The sequence below is a fragment of the Euleptes europaea genome, chromosome 2 (genome assembly GCF_029931775.1).
Source record: "Euleptes europaea isolate rEulEur1 chromosome 2, rEulEur1.hap1, whole genome shotgun sequence".
Classification (NCBI taxonomy): domain Eukaryota; kingdom Metazoa; phylum Chordata; class Lepidosauria; order Squamata; family Sphaerodactylidae; genus Euleptes; species Euleptes europaea.
In genome coordinates this window covers 126581854-126599569 of record NC_079313.1, presented here as the reverse complement: position 1 = coordinate 126599569, position 17716 = coordinate 126581854, and positions in this window count along the sequence as shown.

The following is a 17716-nucleotide window of genomic DNA, read 5'->3' as shown; positions in this document are numbered from 1 at the left end:
ACAAAAACAACAAAATGGATGAGCTGTATCATTTGCTGGAGTCCTAATACAGCATAGCCGGTTCTTAAAGCAAAGAGTCCCAGAGCATAATACAAATATCTACTTGGCAGCAAGGAGGGGTGGGAAGAAAAGGGTAAAAGGGGATAAAGGTTTTTCTCTCTGCTATACTTCTAAAATTTTTTGGCAATAACCTTCTGACCTCATCAACCAATCACTGGGCAGTACCCATGGAACGTTCTAGGGTAAGAGGAAGCAAACTACCTCTGTTAGGGCAAAAACGCATGGTCGTTTTAGCCTCCTTTATTCCGTTTCAGACAGCATCGAACGCATGTTTGGCGAAACACATGCGTTCAAACCTGGCTGAATCCTGGCTGAACCAGGGAATAAAGGAGGCTAAAGCGGCCATGCATTTTCGCCCAAGTCTCTGCCCTATTGTTCGACCTCCAGAGGAACTGGTGGCCACTGTGTGAAGCAGGATGCTGGACTAGATGGATCACTGGTCTTCTTATGTTTAGTGCTATAGGTTGTTACCTGGCTCTTAATCTGAGCCTGTAACAACCCCCAACACAAGTTGTTGCTCGCTTCGAAATTCAGACCTGGCCACACTCTAATAAATAGGGTTGCCAGGTCCCTCTTCGCCACCGGCGGCACGTTTTTGGAGGGCGGGGTTTGGGGAGGGGAGGGACTTCAAAGCCATAGAGTCCAGTTGCCAAAGCGGCCATTTTCTCCAGGTGAACTGATCTCTATCAACTGGAGATCAGTTGTAATAGCAGGAGATTTCAAGCTAGTACCTGGAGGTTGGCAACCCTACTAATAAAAACACCCTTGCTTGACATAATGACCTTACTTTTGGGAATCAAAGTTGCCAACTTGAAAGGCTTTAAGGGGGAGTGGACATGTTCATGGAGGATAGGGCTACTAGTCAAAATGAATACTAGTCATGATGCATATCTATTCTCTACAGTATCAGAGGAGCGTGCCTATTATACTAGGTGCTGTGAAACTCAGGCAGGATAATGCTGCTCCAGTCATTTTCTTTGTGGACTTCCTAGAGGCAACTGATTGCTCACTGTGCCAACAACCAGCTGGACTTGATGGGCCCTGGTCTGATCCAGCATGGCTTTTCTTAAAAGTTAGGCAAAAATCAAGTGTTACCACCAATAGAAAACCTTATGGTGTGAACACAGAGAACCAACTCACTGTAGTGGCTAAAGTTGCAAAATAGAACTGGGGGACCTCTGCTGAAATCTCCACTCAGCTTTGAAACTCATGGGGTGACCCTGAGCCACTCTCTTTTAGCCCAACCTGTCTCACAGGGTTGTTGTGAAGGGAAAATAGAAGCGCAAAGAACCACAGAGGCAGTCTCCTTGTCAGGGTAAAAATGTGTAGGGTTGCCAGCTCCAGGTTGGAAATACCTGGAGATTGTTGGGGTTGAACCTGAGGAGGGAGGGGTTTGGGGAGGGGAGGGACTTCAATGCCATAGAGTCCAATGACTAAAGTGGCCATTTTCTCCAGGGGAACTGACCTCTATCACCTGGAGATCAGTTATAATAGCAGGAGGTCTCCAGGCACCACCTGGAGGTTGGCAACCCTAAAAATGTATAATAGTTTAAAAAAAAATAGAATTGCAATCCTATGAAGACACTACAGAAAGTAAGCCCCATGGAAGTGAGCTGGATTTACTGCTGAGTAAACATGCAAAGGATCGGACTGATAGCTAGGGTTGTCGACTCCAGGTTGGGAAATTCCTGGAGATTTGGGGATAGAACCTTGGGAGGGAGGGGTTTGGGGAGGGGGGGCTCAGTGGGGTATAATGCTATAGAGTCCACCCTCCAAAGCAGACATTTTCTCCTGAGGAACTGATCTCTGTAGTTTGGTCTCCTGGCCTCACCTGGAAGATGCCAGCCACACAGTGAAAACAGTCATAGAATCATAGTGTTGGAAGGGGCAACCAGGGTCATCTAGTCCAACCCCCTGCACAATGCAGGAAAGTCACAACTACCTCCCCCACACATCCCCAGTGACCCCTACTCCATGCCCAGAAGATGGCCAAGATGCCCTCTCTCTCATGATCTGCCTAAGGTCATAGAAGCAGAATTGCTGACAATGGCCATCTAGCCTCTGCTTAAAAACCTCCAGGGAAGGAGCACTGACCACCTCCCAAGGAAGCGTTTTCCACTGAGGAACCACTCTGTTAGAAAATTCTTCCTAATGTCTAGACGGAAACTCTTTTCATTTAATTTCAACCCATTGGTTCTGGTCCGACCTTCTGGAGCAACAGAAAACAACTCGGCACCCTCCTCTATAAGATAGCCCTTCAAATACTTGAAGATGGTTATCATATCCCCTCTCAGTCTTCTCCTCTTCAGGCTAAACATACCCATTTCCTTCAACTTCTCCTCATAGGACTTGGTCTCCAGACCCCTCACCATCTTTGTTGCCCTCCTCTGGACACGTTCCAGCTTGTCTACTTATTAGAGAACATAAGCCAGTGGTACCCACTCTGTGGCTTGTGGGGACCCACTTTCACAATTACCATTAGCCAAAAGAGCCGTGTTTACTTCCATCCTTGGAGTGAGGCCTGCACTTCAGGGAAGCTCACAGATGACCTGTTTCTCCACAGGCGGCTGTTTGAAGGTGGGAACCAACTGCCAACCAAAGTTCGCTGGGCAAAGGCCTTGCCCACTCTTGTGAAACATGCCTCATTAAGGAATGCTGCTCAGAGGAGCCACAAGTGGCATACCAGACAGGCACATGTGGCTCCTGAGCCACTGAAGAAAAGTTGGGTTTTATATCCCGATTTTCTCTACCTTTTTAAGGGGACTCCAACCGGCTTACAATCGCCTTCCCGAGGAGGAGAAGAGTTGGTTTTTATATGCTGACTTTCTCCACTACTTAAGAAAGAATCAAACCGGCTGACAATCACCTTCTCCTCCCCACAAAAGACACCCTGAGAGGTAGGTGAGGCTGAGAGAGCGTGACTAGCCCAAGGTCACCCAGCTGGCTGAAGAGCGGGGAAATCAAACCCGGTTCTCCGGATTAGAGTCCACCGCTCCAAACCACGGCTCTTAACCGCTACGTCATGCTGGCTCTCACAACAGGCACCTTGTAAGGTAGGTGGGGCTGTAGAGTTCGGAGAGAACTGTGACTAGCCCAAGGTCACCCAGCAGATTTCATGTGAAGGAGCGGGGAAACCAACCCAGTTCACCAGATTAGAGTCCGCCACTCTTAACCACTACACCACACTGGCTCTGAATATCACTAAGTGAATCTGGGTGAATATCACTGACCTCATCTATCTTAACCTGAAGAAGCACAGAAATTTCCAGACATTTTCCTCCTAACAAAAACCAATACAGAACCCCAGGCAGAATTGCGAGTAATGTGTATGATAATAAAAAAAAGACACAGCCAGCAATGACTACTTAATTGCTCAAAACGGCATACCATTTTGGCTGGCAGACATCCAAGCTGCCATGGAAACGAGAGCAACCACGGGCACCCAATATGCCTATCTGTTTTAAATGTCGTTGTGAAAAACCAAATATGCTGTATTTGGAGAACAGCCACTGTTAACTGCACACAAAGGAATTGGTCCATATTCAGCAAAGGCCAACCATCCGAACTGTGGCCCATGCCTTCCCTCTCGAAGACTTGCGGTCCTAGGAATGGTTCACACAGGAAAATGGGACTCCAGGTGGTTCCTTCTGACAGCAAACACCCCAGTACAGGGATCATGGGCAAGTTTTCCTCAAGATGAACAAAATAAAGTGTTTCTACTAGCAATGCATTATTAACTTGTGGAACTCCCTTCCCCAGGATGTAGTGATGGTCAGCAGCTTAGATAGCTTTAAAGACAAATGTATGAGGGGTAGTGCTATCACTGGGTGTGAGTAGGGCTGTCAACTCTGGGTTGGGAAATTTCTGGAAAATTGGGGGAGGAGCCTAGGGAGGACAGGGTTTGGGGAGGGGAAGGACTTACTGCCATAAAGTTCACCCTCCAAAGCAGCCATTTTCTCCACAGCAACTGATCTCTGGAAGTCAGCTGTAATTCCAGATTTTCAGGCCCCATCCAGAAGTTGTGAACACTATTAGCCACTGGGATAATGAAATCTCCATCTTCAGAAGCAGTATATCTTTGAATACCAGTGCAGGGAGGGCAAAAACAAGGCTTGGAAGTCTTCCAGAGGATCTGGTTGGCCGTTATGGGAAACCGGATGCTGAAGTAGATGGACCACTGGTCTGATCCAGCAGGGCTGCTCTCATGTTCTTAAGGTAGGGTTGTCAGGTCCCTCTTCGCCACTGGCGGGAGGTTTTTGGGGCGAAGCCTGAGGAGGGCGAGGTTTGGGGAGGGGAGGGACTTCAATGCCAGAGAGTCATAAGAACATAAGAAGGGCCCTGCTGGATCAGATGAAGGCCCATCAAGTCCAGCAGTCTGTTCGCAGTCCAATTGCCAAAGCAGCCATTTTATCCAGGGGAACTGATCTCTTTCGGCTGGAGATCAGTTGTAATAGCAGGAGATCTCCAGCTAGTATCTGGAGGGTGGTAACCCTATCTTAAAGGGATTGTACAAACAGGCATTCCAATTATACACTCCTCTCATGTCCAACAGTCTACACATTTATTTCTTTCTGCGCTTAATTTCCCCACTCCTCCACATGAAGCCAGCTGGGTGACCTTGGGCCAGTCAGTCACAGCTCTCTCTCATCCCCACCTACCTCACAGGGTGTCTGTTGTGGGGAGGGGAAGGGAAGGTGATTGTAAGCCACTTTGCACCTGCTTAAAGGTAGATAAAAGTGGGGTGTAAAAAAACCAACTCTTCTTCTTCATCTTCATCATCTATAATCACAGCCAAATTTCAGATTTTAGAGCAGTTCAAGTTACAATTTGGGAAAACTAAACCTAGCTCTCCACAATCACAGTGAGTGCTAGTGAATATAAGCAAACAAACAATGGTGCAAGCAGCACTGACAATCAGTGGACGGCATCACTGTGACGACAAATATTTATGTTGCCCCCCCCCACCAAATACCTGGCTCAGTTTTTTTATAGGATTTAAAGGATTTATATAGATACAAAGATGCAAAAAAATAATAATCAGGGGGTTATAGATCAAATCAAGCCTGAACTGACCCTAGAAGCTAAAATTACTAAACTGAGGCTGTCATATTTTGGTCACATCATGAGAAGAGAAGAGTCACTGGAAAAGACAATCATGCCAGGAAAAGTTGAAAGCAGCAGGAAAAGAGGAAGACCCAACAAGAGCTGGATTGACTCAATAAAGGAAGCCACAGCCCTCAATTTGCAAGATCTGAGCAAGGCTGTCAAAGACAGGACATTGTGGAGGACTTTGATTCATAAGGTCGCCATGAGTCGGAAGCGACTTGATGGCACTTAACACACACAGAGGTACAAAGAAGGGTGAGCATGTATTCAGTCCAAGGTTTATGTAGAGCTCCCGTGTCCACCCACACCCAAACACATGCAAGACAGCTGATCGTTTCAAGAACTTTTAGGAGTTTTAAAATCTGCTTTTTCCTCCCTTTTAGAATGTGCACTCACATTGTGCATGCGGCTCCTCCCCCTGCCTTTAAAAGCACTCAAAGGAGAAGGCATCTGTGACCCCTACAGCATCAAATGATAACTTGAATATGCAAAAAGCCATCAGAAATCGATCCCATGGTTAGAGTTAGCATATCATGTCAAGCACAGAAGTTTCCTGGGGAGGTAGTTGGCACATTCCACTGAGTCACAACCCAAGATGTGCCCGCATGTTTAATCAGCCTCCGCATCCAGCAGTGGCAGGCTATCAAGTGACTGTTTTTCATGTTACGCAATGACCTGCCCAAGCTTGGAGCAGCCACTCCTGGCTCCCCGATGAGTTTGCCTATATGATACATGTATTTGCAAACACATGTTGGCCATGAATAGCCTTGCTTGCCTATTCATGGAAGATAGGGTCTATCAAGGGAATCTAGTCTGGCTAAATGGAACTTCCAGGTTCAAAGGCAGTCTACCTCTGAACTCCAGGTGCCAGAGGAGAAGAAACAAGGGAGGCCCATTGCCTTCATGCCAACCTCATTGTGTGCACATCTTATGAATTACCTGATCTTGTTGGAAAGATAAAGGTTTTAGATTTTTTTAAAACTACAGTCTTGGGCTTATATGTAAACAGTACAATTTGTGGCCCTAAATGGCCAAACCTGTGCAAACTTACCCTTAAAATCTTCCAAAGGGGTTATTCCTAGGGTTGCCAATGTCCAGGTACTAGCTGGAGATCTCCTGCTATTACAACTGCTCTCCAGCCGATAGAGATCATCACCTGCAGAAAATGGCCGTTCTGGCAATTGGACTCTGTGGCATTGAAGTCCCTCCCCTCCCCAAACCCTGCCCTCCAAAAACCTCCCGCCAGTGGCGAAGAGGGACCTGGCAACCCTGGTTATTCCACAAACAGCCAAAGTTAGCCGATGAGAATATTCTTCTTTGGAAGTTGTTTGTCCCTCTCCACAATACAGAACTGCTGCTCCTTTTCCTCAGGAGCCATTGAGAATTATCTTCTCTAGCATAACGTTTTTAGCCATTCCACATTCATGCCTCCTGCCACGATTTCAGAGGCCTTTCAAAAGACTAACAGGGTTTTGCAAAGATGCAGACTGTCAAAGACTGGAGCTAGTCTGCCTGACCACTCACCAGCAAATTGGGAACTCCGTGAAGGTACAAAGGTCTGCTGATTCTTTTTCTCCCTTCCTCCTTTTCCACCCGGCATGAGCAGCTTCTCATTCACACAAGAGCTCCAGTACACACACAAAGCTTCTCAGTTCAGCATAACATCAGGGACAACTCCGCCTGTGCATTTCCAGTATTCGGGAAAGCCGGGGCTTGCTTGGAGCTCCACGTGCGCACCCATGCACAGGCAAAGCTTGACTGATATCAGGACATCTACATCAAAGGTCCTAATTAAGGCCTTGACTGGTTACACTTCCTGTTGTGGTGGGAACGGCGTGCTGCCATTAACGCAGCAGGTGGACATGTTCCCTCATTTAAGATTAGGACAGATTAGCAGGAAATTGTGCCCCCAGCAACTGGACTGCATTTCCAGTAGAAGCCCATGTGCACAGGCGCCTGCTCGCAACAACATCACCTGCCCCACAGACCACAATGACTAACTCCTTCCGGATGACTTCTCTTCCCACATCTGTAAATCTTTACTAGTCTGTCTTGAGAAATTCCTTCTGCCAGCGGCCTGCTGCAAACCTCAGGTTTGCGCCGATCTGCCACGGGCCACTGCTGTTAACTACCGTAATATGAGTACCGCCACATTAATCGTGAAATTCCCGGTCCAGACGCTCCATCCTACAAATGTGGAGGGTGTGTACCACTGGCCCATCATTTCCTCAGGGTTTGGACTTTTAAAAAAAATCACAAAAGTTGAACACATAAATACATGAACCTGTTTTATACTGAATCAGACCCTCGGTCCATCAAAGTCAGTATTGCCTACTCAGACTGGCTCTCCAGGGTCTCAGGCAGAGAAAGGTCTTTCCCATCACCTACTTTGCCTAGTCCCTTTAACTGGAGATGCCGGGGATTAGAACCTGGGACCTTCTGCATGCCAAGCAGATGCTCTGCCACTGAGCCACAGCCGCACCCCCAATTCAATGAATAGAAAAGTGATCTCTAACATCATTCCTAATTATCAAGTACTTTTGGTCCCCATTCTGTCAACCTTTCCCAGAAGATCTGTAGAATTTTATGTTTCCTTTCTCCTCGCAGACTCTTCTCAGGAGATAAACATCCAAGTAGCCAAATTTTGCCTCCAGACGTGTGGGATAAGTAAACGGCTGACTGAGATCAATTATCTTATTCCATAGATGGCACCACCTCCCCTTTTACAGCTAATATTTTTAACTTACATTTATTGCTATAAATATTGTTAATCTACTATTAATACTCTTAACCTAATTTTAATTTCACTGCCTTTTACTTATATATGGAGCTGATTCTGTACCGAAATAAACATTGATGGATTGACCAAGTACTTTAAGGATCCAGTTGAAAAGCTTGCATCCACAATTCCACCCCTGCAAGTAATTTCACTCGCGGCACATGCAGACAGACACAAAAGTGACAAAGCTTTTGTTCACAGAGCTGACGAGAAAAGGCTGTGATCCTGCCCTCCACTGACCCATTCATTCCATTGATGTCAGCAGGATTTCAAAGGAAGGCAGTCAATGCAGAATGGCATCCTATTCCGACAGGATGGCCCCAGGGTGAATGGAGGGGCCAAACCTCAACCAATGACCCGCAATGCATATGGAGAAAGTTAGCCTGCTGTAAAATTTCAAGCAACGGCCGAGACAAGAAGCAGGAGTCTGATTTAGGACTATCGAGGACAAGATTCGCCCAGGCATTGAACACATGAACACATGAAGCTGCCTTATACTGAATCAGACCCTCGGTCCATCAAAGTCAGTATTGTCTACTCAGACTGGCAGCAGCTCTCCAGGGTCTCAGGCTGAGTTCTTTCACATCATCTACTTGCCTAGTCCCTTTAACTGGAGATGCCGGGGATTGAACCTGGGACCTTCTGCATGCCAAGCAGATGCTCTACCACTGAGCCACAGCCCCTCCCCTAGGAGAAGCCTGATCTAAGCTAAATGCCCCAAACTGGGGGAAGGGGTGGGACCATGGAGGCCAAAAGAATATTATCCAGTCAGATCAGGGACACCCATGTTCAGATCCCCACTCTGGACAAGACTCTGCTTTGGGGCCCCAATTGGGGTGGGGGCAAGCTGGGTGTAAATATCTCAATCAACAAAACAGAACAGATAACATTGTTTTGCCCCAAAAAAGAGTTTGGCAAAAAAAAAAAAAAAACCATACCTGAAACACACAGCATCAAGGTCAGAGTTGGCCGGTCACGTGTGCCAAGGGTAAATCTGCTTTCTTCTGGCCTCGGTCCAGCTGGCACAGAGTTTGGAGCCGCTATTCTCATGAGGCTCCTTCCCCCCCCCCTTACAAGCTCACCAAAGAAGGATAAGCGGCTGTCCCAGCCCACGCTGTCTTATGAGTGCAGCATCCTTCCACCTCAGGTTTTTATGCCCTGGTGTTTTTATCAGTTGTCAGGGAAACACTCGATTCCTACTGTTGCAGTTTAGTGTCGAGATCAGTTTTGCTCCAGACAAGTCTGTCTAGAAATTTAAAGGTAACTCATCTCGCTTATTGGATAGGCCAGGATTTGAGGCTGGCATGGACACCCTCCGGGGATAAAAGCAGTTCAGAAACGGCAGCCTCTTAAAGTAGTCTCAAGTCTGTGGTGAGACGTGAGATCCTTAAAAAAAAGAAAAGGGAGTGTCTCATATGCACTGCTAAAGATGCATCTTTGAAACCACTTCCTCCGAATCAATCATAACAACACCTTTCAGAAAGCAGTTTCATTTTATCTACTTGAAGGAAGTTGCAGCTGCCTCCCTCAGGCTGCGTTCTAATTAATAGGTCTCCAGTCTTACCAAAGCGACCCTGCCTCCGTTTTCTGTATTATACTGTCATGCCTTATAATTCAGAACTGTTAACTCAGCATTCCCATCTTGAGGGTGACTAAGGCGCAGATCCAGAAAATGAAGATAACAGACAGGAAGGAACACCGTTCCTAGGGTTGCCAGCTCCGGGTTAGGAAATATCTGGAGATTTTGGGGGTGGAGCCTGAGGAGGGTGGGGTTTGGGGAGGGGAGGGACTTCAATGCCATAGAGTCCAATGGCCAAAGCGGCCATTTTCTCCAGGGGAACTGATCTCTATCAGTTGTAATAGCAGGAGATCTCCAGCCACCACCTGGAGGATAGCAGCCCTAACCATTCCCAAAGTGAGCACACCTCCATCAGAATGGTCAGGGGCTGCTTTCGTAAAGGAAAGGTGTAGAGTCAGCAACTATTTTAAATAACGTCTACAACAGACATTCTTGGAATTACAATACCCACCTGATGTAGTAAAGAAACAGAGCAACAAAGCCAGGATGATACCACAAGATAACCTGCTACAAGATAGGCCCAAATGAAACAACAACAGAGGTTGGCAACTCGACTCTTGGCAGTTTCTGTCAGGCTCACCTGTGCAGAACATCTAGGGAGGAAATATTAGCTCCGCCCAGCAGAGGCAGCTTTGTTCTGATCCACATAGCCAAACCCAGCAGGGAAAGCAATAGCCCCCAAGAACAAGGTCTATCAGCACTAACACCAGTGACTGCAAATAACGTTTCTTGGTCCATAATGCAGTTTTTCAGGATGTGTGTGGTGGAGGTGCAAATCACCTGATTTTATTTTGAATATCAGCCCCTGGAAATGTATCTGGTCTGGTACATTTTTATCACCTCCTTCTTCTAAAGAACGCAGGACAGTGTTCAGAGACTTCTTTCCCCCAATTTGTCTTCACAACAGCCCTGTGAGGTAGGTTAGCCTGAAGGTCAGCCCAAAAAGTTTCATGGAAGAGTGGGGATTTGAACCCAGATCCTAGTCCACCCCTATACTACAGTGTAGAGAAGCTATTGAATGCAGATAATCTAGGGGATGCAGAGGGCTGCTCACTGCCAGTTGTTCAGTATCTATGGTAGTTTACGCATGGGAGTTTTACCTGAGGTTTGTTGCTGGCTGGACCCACACTTCCCTGTTGGGAATCTCTGCACCACCAGCCTCCAAGTTCAAATCAAGTCCCCACCCCTTTAAATGCTGCTTTGTAATTGGCTTACTTTGTAGAACTTACTGTGAGAGAAAATCTCTCCCTCCCAAAACCCAATTGCTGCATAAAAAACCATTTTAAGAACAAAAAATGGAGCAATCTGAAAGGGGGGGAATGCAAGCCTCGGTTTTAAAAAAAAGCCTTTCTTCTGCTCAGAAAGAGCTCCGATGAAGCAGGAAGCATTTGAATCCCCGCCTCTTTACATGCTGTTTTGCAATTGGCTGTGAGAGAAACCAAGCTTGCCTGTCCTGTGCTTTGCCTCGTGAATGAAGCTTTCACCTGGGCTGAGCTCAGGGGAGAGGGACAAATCGGGTTAACAGAGGAACAGGAAGTCCTGGGATTTGTGAAGGCTGGCAGCTGGTCATCTCTAATGGACAGAAAACTCATGGACTAATGGACAGAAAACTCCAAGGAACAACCAAGACAGACCGGGGGTGAATGTGAGTGCAAGTACCCATTCATAAATGACCTATTTTTCCACAGGGTATCAGACTCAGGGACTCGCCTCCAGAAATATAGCCAGTCCCACCCTGGAACATGATGCTGTTAAGAGGTGCTTAAGTTGGAAGAGGGGCTCCTTAGGCTGCAGTCCCTCTCAAACTTTTCTTAGTGGAGTGGTGGGATACAAAACCCATACATTCCTATTCCATTTGAAACCAGTTTAAAATATAAGGATCAAGACATTAAATGACTTCCTGCTATTGCCTCACATGTGTTTTTATATATATAATCATAGAGTTGGAAGGGACCACCAGGGTCATCTAGTCCAACCCCCTGCACAATGCAGGAAAGTCACAACTACCTCCCCCCCACACTCCCAGTGACCCCTACTCCATGCCCAGAAGATGGCCAAGATGCCCTCCCGCTAATGAACTGCCTAAGGTCATATAATCAACATTGCTGACAGATGGCCATCTAGCCTCTGCTTAAAAACCTCCAGGGAAGGAGCACTTACCACCTCCCGAGGACGCCTGTTCCACTGAGGAATCGCTCTGTTAGAAAATTCTTCCTAATGGCTAGATGGAAATTCTTTTGATTTACTTATAACCCGTTAGTTCTTGTCCGACCTTCAGGGGCAAAAGAAAACAACGCGGCACCCTCCTCTATATGACAGCCCTTCAAGTACTTGAAGATGGTTATCATATCCCCTCTCAATCTTCTCCTCTTCAGGCTAAACATACCCAGCTCCTTCAACCTTTCCTCATAGGACTTGGTCCTATATATAACCTTGCTCCTAACTGCTGTGAACTCAGCAATTACTGTCCAATCCTAAACAGAGTTACACTCTTCCAAAGATACAATCCTAAGAATACTTTCCTGACAGTAAGCCCCAGTGAATAAAACAGGACTTGCTTCTAAGTATACCAGCTTTTAGGCTTACTCCCTTAGTAGTAGTATTTTTAAACGATTTGAACATTTTAAAATCTGAAGTTTTTTAACTCATTATTTATATCAGGGGTGGGGAACCTTTTTCCTGCCAAGGGCCATTTGCACATTTATAACATCTTTCGGGGGCCATACCAGGTGTAGATCTCCCGTGGGGGGGAGAGGCTAGGGTTGCCAGGTCTCCAGCCACCACCTGGAGGTTGGCAACCCCAGGGAAGGCCACCCAGAGAAGGCCTGCAGGGCGCCCCCTCCCCCCTCCCAGGTGGGAGGGCAGCCAGCGGTGGGCCCCAGAAAACAAGTCGATTGGCAAGGGAGGAAGGGAGGAAGGAAAACAGAGAAAGAGGAAAAGGGAGGGAGGGAGAAAGAGAGAGAAAGGGAGAAAGAAATGGAGAGAGGGGGAGAAAGAAAAGGACGGAGGGAAAGAAAAAAAAGGACAGAGGGAGACAAAGAAAGAGACAGAAAAAGAGGGAGGAAGAGAGGGAGAGAAAGGAGAAAGAGTGACAGAAAAAGAGGAAGAGAGAAAAGCCTCCCCCCCCCACACTCACACACACGCATGCCGGCCTGCGCGACCGGGCCCCAGCCACCCCACCTCCCCCGCCCTCACATACACACCCGGCGGCACACGGAGCACCAAGCAACCGGGCCCCAGTCTCCGTGCACTCCCCCCCCCCCCAGAGCTCTGCGGCAGGGTTCCCGCGGCAGGGTTCCCGGAGCTCCCGAGGGCCACAAAAAATGTCCTCGGGGGCCGCATACGGCCCCCGGGCCTGAGGTTCCCCACCCCTGATTTATATCCATGCTTATGCCTAACTCACAAACATTCACAAACCTAATTCACAAATTCAATCTTATGCCTAATTCACAGATAAGGGTATCCATAGCTAGTGTGGTGTAGTGATTGAGAGCGGCACACTCTAATCTGGAGAACCAGGTTTGATTCTCCGCTCTTCCACATGAAGCCTGCTGGGTGACCTTGGGCCAATCACAATCCTCTCAGAACTCTCTCAGCCCCACCTACCTCACAAGGTGCCTATTGTGAGGAAAGGAAGGGAAAGCGATTATAAGCAGCTTTGAGACTCCTTAAGGTTAGGGTTGCCAACCTCCAGGTGGTGGCTGGAGATCTCCCACTATTACAACTGATCTTCTGGCGACAGAGATCAGTTCTCCTGGAGAAAACAGCTGCTTTGGAAGGAGGACTCTATGGCATTATACCACATGAAGTCCCTCCCCTCCCCAAACCCCACCCTCTTCAGGCTTCACCCCCAAAATCTCCATGTATTTCCCAACCCTGAACTGGCAACCCTACTTTGGAAAGAGAAAAGCAGGGTATAAAAAACTACCCTTCTTTTATTATACTTCCCTAACAGAGAGCATGCAGATACCTTGTGCACATAGTCCAAGCCAACATGATAACTAGGAGAAGATACTGAAAATGGGACATGTTTACTCCCTTCTTAGAAATTCAAGACCAACAGTGCCATCTTAAGCAGAGTTACACCCTTGCGAGTCCAATGAACTCTGCTCAGGACAGCACTGAAAGTCTGCCCCAATACAAGCAGTCAGCGCTTCAGCAGAAAGTGTGGCAAAACAGAGATAGCCTGGCACTATTGAGCTGTAACAGTTCCACCTTCATGCACTATGAGCAGTTTCTGGACATATTCAAATAAGCAGAAGAGCGTTTCCAATTTCTGAACTCTCACTTCAGATGTCAGATGGGAGAATCACATGTTTAGAAGATGCCCAAGTTAGAAAGCAAGCAAACAAGCAAGCAAGCAAGCAAGAAAGAAAGAAAGACTCCCTGAACACAGAAAGCTAGAACAATAGGTAAACAGTTAAGCTAAACTACTTCTTCTTCTTCTTCCTCCTCTTCTTCCTTTTTGCTATCACGCCAGCTTTCTTAATGCAGAGAAACATTTATGCACTTAGCATTCAAACACCACCTTCAGATTGGAGTGGAACAGTACAAGAAGGGCAATACCACATGCAATTCTTTCATGGTTGGATTGGCTCTCAGAGGGGAGGAAGGGCAGTTTGCAGTAGCAACACACCTGTGCATGAAGAATACAAGTTGTCTTGCTATAAAACTCCCAAGTAACCAGACAAATTATGCAATGCCTCCCCTTTGAAAGGATCTTGCGCACCTGTCTGGGCTCTGTTGCACAGTCTTGCAGGATTCAACAAAATGCGTTGTGTCGCTGGGCTTGGCTTCTGATCCAATTGTCAACTGCCTGCCTGTCTCTTCTTCAGCTTTCTTTCCACGTGCTGTCATGGAAACACTAAGCTTCTCCCTTTTGCTGGCCAATATCGAGATCTGTGTTTCCATAGTTACAGAGAAACCTTAGCATTTTAACCGAAATAGATTTAGAATGGCATTCTTCTAATGCTTCACTATCAGCAATAGCTAAATTTTCCGCACACAAAACTTGGCAATTCTCTGGCACTTCAGGGACAGTTGCTAGCACCACATGGGGGGCTCAGCACAGTAAGACCACCGGGGGGAGTGTGTGACACACACACACCCATCATCTGCAAAACCTGCCACTAATGGCATGGACATCTTGACTAGGATTGCCAGGTCCCTCTTCTCCAACAACAGGAGGTTTTGGGGGCGGAGCCAGAGAAGGGCAGGGTTTGGGGAGGGGAGGGACTTCAGTACCTTGGAGTCCAATTGCCAAAGCAGCCATTTTCTCCAGGGGAACTGATTTCTATCGGCTGGAGATCCGTTGTAATAGCGGGAGATCTCCAGCTAGTAGCTGGAGGTTGCAATAAAGAAGCAGTACAAGCTCAGGTAGTATCAAAATCAATTTCATACAATATCATATTAAACAAAGTGTAACAAAGACAATACAAGTGCTCACATACAGTATACACAAATATATACAACGATAGTCTTGATGACTAGTAACGACGCGTTAAGCAAAGGCAAGAGAGTATTCAACTGCAAAAGCAAAGAGCAGAAAGATAATTGTTGCTCCACAAGAGCGAAGAAAAAGGAAATGCTATTGTGGAGCAACAATTATCTTTCTGCTCTTTGCTTTTGCCATCGAATACTTGTGGAGCAGCAACTTGTGACATTTTTGACGCCTGGTTATTATACCTGCTACAGTCATTTGAACTCTCGTCTTTGCTTAATGCGTTGTTACTAGTCATCAAGACTATTGTTGTATATATTTGTGTATACTGTATGTGAGCACTTGTATTGTCTTTGTTACACTTTGTTTAATATAGTGTATGAAATTGATTTTGATACTACCTGAGCTTGTACTGTTTGTTTATTGCAACATAGCTTAATTAACAGTATAGTGAGTCTTTTTCTAGTAGCTGGAGTTTGGCAACCCTAATCTTGACAGGAATGGGCCCTAAGTAGGGTTACCAACTACCCAGGGGGGAAATGTCACCCCTTTAACAGAGGAACAGAAATGGGCAGATGAAGTATTTCATGGCATGGAGGTAAATAACATCACCTGGTAAATAACATCCCATTAAACCTCTATTAAAGGGACAGGACACTTTTTCTTCAGGTTATTGGCAACCCTAGGCCAAAGTAACCATCCAAGCTGCCTGAAAACCATAGTTCAGGGCTGCTCTGAGAGGCCAAGTGACCATGGCAAACCCAACTGTATTATCTTTTTTTATCAAATTTCCCTTCTCATCACTGTTCTGACCTCTTTACTGAGGATGAAGTTCCTTGTATGGGAATCATATCTACTCTGGATTTTACAGTCTGCCATCAGTAATCTGTACACTAAGTAGATAGTAAATATTAATTATAATGGTGTGCCTTCAAGTGGCAACCGACTCCTGGCGAGCCCAGGACCACGAGGTTCTCAAGGCATGAGATGAGCAAAGGTGTTTGGCCATTTCCTGCTTCTGTGTAGCAACCCTGGTCTTCCTTGGTGGTCTGCCACCCAAATATTAGAGCCAGAGTGGTGTAGTGGTCAAGAAAAGCAAGGCTGTCATGTCAGTGTTTGACAGTTTAGAATCTAGATCATGGACATCTAGATGGTGAGGCCCTGACAGAGGTCACACAAGATCCAGTCTGAACCAGTTATGACCAAAGCTGATGCAATGTGTAGCAATAGGTACAATGATCAGCTGTTAGCTGATTGGTGTCTGGGAATTGGGAAAGTATAAATGTACATATCTCTGTAACCAAGGTGTGGGAGATTATAGTGGAAGTGTATAGTGTTGGTGATTGCTGTATCTAATTTAAACACTGTAATATAAACAAGCACTGTTTTATGTAGCTTGGCTCGACTGGTGTTTTATTGGCTGGGTACTCTGCCTAATCTGCTAGCTCTCGCGACAGAGCGGTGGTTTGGAGCGGTGGACTCTGAGCTGGAGAACCAGGTTTGATTCTCTACTCCTCCACATGAGTGGCAGAGGCTAATCTGTTGAACTGGGTTGCTTCCCCCACTCCTACACATGAAGCCAGCTGGGTGACATTGGGCTAGTCACATCTCTTTAGAGTTCTCTCAGCCCCACCTACCTTACAGGGTGTCTGTTGTGGGGAGGGGAAGGGAAGGTGATTGTAAGATGGTTTGATTCTTCCTTAAGTGGTGGAGAAAGTCAGCATATAAAAACCAACTCTTCTTCTACTACTACTACTACTATTAACCGCAGCTGACCCCTGCTTAGTTTCCAAACTGTGACAAGATCAGGGTAGTCAGGACTATTCAGCCTGCCCAAATATTAGTACATATTAGCAGAACACATATTCACCCAAGTCTTTAAAAAAAGAAGACGTTGGAACCGAATCATGTTAGTAGTGTAAAGAAGGGTAGTTCATGTTATCTTTTAGGGTGGGGATCTGTCAGATTTTGCACGTCCTGGGGGCTGTGGGGGTGGGGCTCCAGAGGCAGCCGTGTGGGGGGTGTAGGCTGGGCTGGCTGGGTGGTGGTTGGCTATGATGGGGCAGGCGTGTCAATCATTTTAGTGTGTTTGAGAGCGCATTACCGATTTTAGCCTGCGGAGGTCAGCGTGTTTAGAGAAAAAGTTTGCTGCTGTGCTTATGGAGAGTTTATTTTTTTTATAAGCGCCATTTTTTTTAAGCAGGGAGAGAAGTTAGCGGGGCCGTGTGTGTGTGTGTGTGGAGAAAGTGTGCTTATGCAGATGTGTTTCAGGTAGCATCTTCTCTAGCTATTTCCCCCCCCCCCCCTTACAGAACACACAGCCAAAGTCATGGCTTTTAAAAATAAGGTTGCTTTCTATGCAAAAACAGGGTGCCTAGACAGAGAAAAAAGGTTTTGAGAGAGAGAGAGAGAGAGAGGTGCCTCGTAACTATTTTCCCCCTGTAGAATACAGCAAGAGAGGCAGAGACTGTGGGGCATTTTTCACGGAGCTTTGCCGCGGCTTCGAATCTGATTTGCGTCGGAGCAAATTTTGGGTTATTCATTGCAGCTCCGGATTTTTCCGGATTGAGCAATTAAAGCCGCGTTATATCCGCGGCAAGTCAAACCACTTTTGAGCCATTCTTTCCTGTTGGTGCGCGTTTTGTGGCTCGGATGCCCATGAAGAACTGTTTGCTTTGGTTCATTAGTCCCTGCCCATGACGGCCTCTTTCCACTCCCCCAAGAACGGCGATTGGCTGGGGGAGGTCCGTGC